Below are 6,000 nucleotides of genomic sequence, written 5' to 3'. Positions count from 1 at the left end.
TACCTCATACAGAGCCAAATATGGTAGTTAAACTCCCGCCTTAGAAGGAGGGGCCTGACAGGGGGCCTTTCAAAGGTGTGTTAACCTACATGCACAGAAACAATGCACAGAGCTTGGTTAAGGCAAAGATAAACCTTTTACCACAGAAGTTCCATGCCTGGGGCATGACTGCTCACCCAGACCTGCACAGTAGGAATTTAGGATCAGATTACCCAGGAAGTTACTTTCCACAGAACTCCTTTTTCATCCACATCACCACAGTCTTGGAAATGCTCAAGACTAACCTCATCATGCCTATACTCTTGCTTGTGAAAACCACCAGAATTCAAAGACTGTCTGGATTTTATTTATCATTTGGATTCTTACTTCCACATAGCAAAGCATATTCTGTTAACCACTCACCTACGTTGCTTCATTTCTGGAAAACTTTCTTCTCTGTTCTCTGGAACTCATAGTCCATTATCAGCAAAAGCCCTTATGGTCTTATGTCTTCCTCTAAGTGAAGCCTGGCCCTAACTGAGGACAATTCATCTCCTACAGAGCTTTTCACAGCTAGCTGATTCTGCCCAGTCCGCCCCCAACTCTCCTGCACCTTGGACCTGGAGGTGTGGTGTTTGGTCCTTTTAGTCATCGTTGCTCTTTTCAGCCAATTTTCACTCCTTTCTCTGTGAAAACCTTGGCTTTAAAGCTTATATCCTCAAATTATAACAGTCCCTACCCTGACTTCTTGCAATGGTCTACAGAAACCTGATCATCCCCTTCACTCCTTGAGGAGTTTAGCTCTTGGGTCATTGCGACTCCCTCCAAAGCTATTCTGAATTATTTCAATATCTTTGTGTAGAGTCCTTCCAACACCATGTTCTCTACGTTTCTTTGTCTCTTGCACTGCAGCGATCTCATTCTCCACCTAATAGCCTCACCTCTTACAATGACATACAGATCTCATCACCACTGCGGACGGCACTCCCTCCCCAAGTGTCTTAGTCCTGCCTCCTCTGCACCACGAAGCTCACTCTTCCTGTCTTCCCAACACCAATAATGATTTGATGTAATGAGGACCTTTGGTTTTTACTAACTTAACCCTGCTTTACTACCCCCGCTTCACATCCTTATCTCCCTGTTTATATAACAACTCAGATTTCACATTCCCTCACATACATCTTGCTGGGGTTCGTGGGGAAGGGCAGGCAAAAAAAAAAAAAAGAACAGAACCTTGGTTAAATACTTCTTACTCAAACAAGTAAACACATTCAGAAAATCTGTATACACCTACATATAATACACATTTATCTGGGCTTAAATTTAAACCCATGGCCACTAAATCACAAGAGCTCTTTAAGAACACTCAACAATCATAATAATTTTGCTTGGCTCTTTCATTCTCCCTCTCTCTTAGAAAGTAATTTTGTATTTTCTCCTTTCTCCTTATACCCCCAACATCTCCTTCCTCACTTTACTCTCAGCTGGTAACAATGCCTTCTGTTACTTCTTGAAAATATAGGAGCAGTGAGAAGAGAATGCCAACACGCTCCCTCTACGGCATCCATGAATCCGCCAGATTCACCCCCATATACCGTGTTCCCATCTGTTACCAGGGATGGACTACACATGCTTCTGTTAGAAGTCTAATCCTTTTCCTGTGCAGCGGGTGCCATCCTGTCTCATCTCTACAGGAATACTGCTCTCACATTTGCCTCCTCTCCCTCCTACCTTACTAATATCTCTCTTCTAAATAATTACCATAAGCACATTAGCATGCTTATGCTCCTCATATTAGTCAGAGTACTCCAGAGAAATTGATACCTATCTCAAGGGATTAGGACAAACTGACGCATGCAATTACAGAGACTAAGAAGTCCCACAATCTGCCATCTCCAAGCTGGAGACTCTGCAAGCAGGGAAAGCCAGTGGTGCAGTTCTAATCCAAGTCCAAAGGCCTGAGGACCAGGAGGACCAACTGTGTGAGTTTTAGTCCAAGTTTGAAGGTCTAAGAACCTGGATCACTGTTGATGCAAGTCCCAGTCCAGGGACAGGAGAAAACCAATGTCTCAACTCAAACAGTAAGGCTGAGAAAGCAAATTCTCCCTTCCTCCACCTTTTTATTTTATTCGTGCCCTCAACAGATTAGATGTTGGCCACCCACACTGGGGAGGACAATCTGCTTTACTTAGTCTGTGAATTCAACCACGAACCTCATCCAGAATTACACTCACGGACATACTGAGAAATAAAGTTTAACCAGATGTTTGCACCCTGTAACCCAGACAAGTTGTCACAGAGAATTGCCCATCGTACTCCTCAACCCCACCTTCCTATAGCTACTATGCCATTACTCTGCCCCTTTTATAGCAAAACTTATGTTGCACTTCCTCATCTACCCTTCGTTCCTGACCTTATCCAGTGGGTATTCAACGACACCCTTCCACATCCTGGCAAATATTCTATCCTTCAGCTTGCTCAGGCAAAACTCTGCCTTCCCTATAGACTGAGTCCTGAATTTATGACTTGTCTGTATTAATTTTGCATTTAGTCATCTTCTCTGCTTCTCCTTCAGGCCAAACTGAGTCTAGGGAAGCTCCTGCCATCAATCCACATACCTGTTCCCATTGGTCCAAATAGAGGGGCTCCCTGGGTTTGCCCTTAGAATGTGCCGTGCAGTTCTCCTGAGATCCACAGCTGAGAGCATCCTTTCTCTGCCCCTTCCCTCCTCTTGTTTGCACTTCACTGCTTTGGCAGCTCTTCTCTCTGTATTGTGGTCCAGGGTTACAGATGTCCCCTGGTTTCATCAGAGATGGAGTGTTCACTTCTTTCAACATAATCTTTGTTGCTTTGAGGGTAATCTCCAAGAGGAAAAAGAAGAAACAATATCTCTCTCCACCACTTTAAAAGTGGACATCACAAGGTATGTGATTTATCACTTGCTTTGAAGAAGTCTGACCACATTTATTTAGGTTGGATTGGGAACAGGAAGACAACAGGCAGGGACACCATTTGCTAATGACGGTTGGTCCAAAGAGAGGTGTCCAGGAGCCTGAAAAGGTCAGAGGGTGATTAACCTTCAGCCTTTGGAGCTGCAGCCACCGCAGTGGGCCAGTCGGGGCTCAGCTGCAGCTAGCAAACACTTGTGCTGCTTTAGTTTCTCTTTAAAAGGTTTCTGAGGAAGGGAATCAAATGCTTACAAAATCCATAGAAGGTCTGCAGAAGTAAGTTCGAGGTAGGGAGTGACGAGGAATGACTCTAGATGATACCCCAGAACTGGCTGGTCAAGGGAAGCCCTGCGATGCTGAGGCTGTGAGGGGATCCAAGCCAGTGTTCCAACTACTTCCGGGACCATTCCATGTTAGTCCCACCCCAGGCTCGGGAGCCTGATGCCACTGCTGTGGCGTCCAGAACAATTCACCTTGCTAGGAATGCGGGGGTGAGGAAGCCGCCATCATGACACTGACCTCCCTGCGCCAGACTGGTCCAGGCACTGGCGATGCTGACTCCGTGTGTGCTGTCTCTTCCCACTCATCCTGCTCCTGAATCCAAGTCTCCCATGAGCCTGGCTGGCGGAGCCTTACATCAAAAACTGTACCTTCAACTGAGAAGGTTGTTTTTAGATTTCCAAACTGTCCAATACAGAAAAACATACAAGAAAATTGGAGAACATGAGCAGAACTACCCAAGTCTGGCCCAACTCTCTCCTTCCTCCTGAGCTCACTTCACCAACACTTCAGCTGTTATTAGCAGTAATTCCCTCTAACCCCTTTATTTCTTTTCTATTTCTTTAATCAGAGTTATTGGGATGACATCAGTTAATAAGATGAAACCAGTTCCGCAAACCCTTTTCTTTACTCCCCAGTCCTCTTCTCCAAATATCTTTGTTAGTCTCTCTATATCCAATATCATATTTGCTTTCTGTGGCAGCCCTAGGTATGACCAAGCCCCACTTTAGGGACAAGAACGCTGAGGCCCCTAAAAGACGAGATCACATATCCAAGGTCACCCAGTCAATAAATTGAGGAAATTGGAACTTAACCTCAAGATTTAACTCTAAATCCCTCTGTCATTCTTCTTCCTGTTAAATCCCAGGACCACCACTTTGACTAGGTCTCCTAAACTGAGAAGGATACTAGCCCCTCTGAGCAAGTAAAATAGATAGATTTCTTCATCACTATTTCTTGCTCAGCCTGTTTACACGTAGCTCTCACTGCTGCTGGTCCAGATGGTCAATGTGGTTTCCAGCCTGGCTGAGAACTACATTAACGTGACTGTTCCCAAGGGGCGGCCGCCTCACCACTCACTGTGTTTTGCCTGTACAGATCATCCATCAAGTTTCCTCTCACTGGTAGAAGGCATCCATGGTCACTGGCTTCCAAATGTCTGAAAGGTACCCACTGGGGCCTCTACGCTACAGGCTTTGTTGAGTCCATAAACTAATCGGGGCTCTCAGTTCCAACTTTCCTTTATAAGCATAACTTCCCTCCACGAACCGGGCCAAGTTCAACTTCTCCTGATTCCTGGACATGCCTCTGCTTCATGTCTTTGCTGATACTATTCTCTCTGCCTGAATTCTCATTCTTTTTTTCCAACCCATCTCAGGAAATGTATCTCAATCCCTTCCCTCTACAATGTTTCCCTTGAATTTTCAACCATGTAGAAGTTAAGTTCTACTTTTGAGCTATTTTGGTATTCCTATCTATATCTCTCCTATCACAACCCTGACTTTTCTACTTAGTATTAAATAAACATGATGTGAGCCCTGGCTGGTGTAGCTCAGTGCATTGAGTGTGGGCCTGTGAACCACACGATCGCAGTTCAATTCCCAGTCAGGGCACATGCCTAGGTTGCAGGCCAGTTCCCAGCAGGGGACTCACAAGAGGCAACCATACATTGATTTCTCTCCTTCTCTCCTTCCCTTCCCCTCTAAGGATAAATTTTAAAAATCTTTGAAAATAAATAAATAAATAAATAAACATGATGTAGGTTGAATTACCAGCTGTAAACCTTTCACTCCCCTGTGATAATACTATAGATCGGCACTCTTGGCATGGCCAGGAGTAATTGGCGTTGGGCTTTGACACGTGACTTGCTTTGGCCAACAGAATTGTTAGAGAATATAATATAATGAGAGGCTTGAACTGTACTTGTATAGCTGAGCCTGTTTTCTCAGGTTTCTACCTTTTGCTGGAAGGAGAATACCCTGAGAAATGCTGGTCCAAGGAGAATGAACAGCACCTGGAGCAGAACTGCAGGTGCCCAAACTGCAGCTTGAAACCAAGCCCAGCCTAACCTAGACCAACCAAATCCCAGACAATCTAACACTTGCATGAGTGAAAAACACACACTTGTTTTCCTGACACTTTTCTAGAGCAGTAACAGATGAAAACAGCCATCAGTTCGATTACATCTTCTTTCCTAGATCATGCACTCCTAGCAGGCTGGCTTTCTACCTTACTCTTTGTACAGATCTGTGACAACAACAACGACATCTAAGCATTATAGGATGCTTTCTGTGCACCCTAGGAAAAAGCTGAAGCCCAAGGAGTTTTAATAATTTGTCTCAAGTTACATAAAATGAAGGTGTAGAGGAGATGGGGGTTGAAATCCAGACAGTCTGGTTACGGAAGCTTGTTGCAATACATCCATCCGCATAACAGATGTTCAAGAAAATATTTGCCGATGGAAAGGAGAAAGAGAGGGAGAGACGGATAGGAGAACAGGGAAACAAGAGTGAGCTCCACAAGTTTTTTAAAGATTTCTATATTTGTTATTGAGATTTTTAAAGCATAATGGTGATTTATGCCTTCGAAGAGGATGTTTATCATCTAGGCTTCTCAGGAGTCATTCGTTTCCTAAGAGCACCTGATGGCCTTTTAGGGAGCATTTGCACTCATGTGTCTCAGAGAGGTGAGACCCTCTCACTAGGAAGCCCCTTCACTGCAAGGTGAGTGCACGATGAGAGAAGGATCTCCTTCTCTCTGCTACAGAACAGCCAACGGATGGGCCTATAACCCA

The sequence above is a fragment of the Sturnira hondurensis genome, unplaced genomic scaffold (assembly GCF_014824575.4).
Source record: "Sturnira hondurensis isolate 20B ecotype Veracruz unplaced genomic scaffold, ASM1482457v3 Scaffold0017436, whole genome shotgun sequence".
NCBI lineage: Eukaryota > Metazoa > Chordata > Mammalia > Chiroptera > Phyllostomidae > Sturnira > Sturnira hondurensis.
This window is presented reverse-complemented; position numbering follows the sequence as displayed.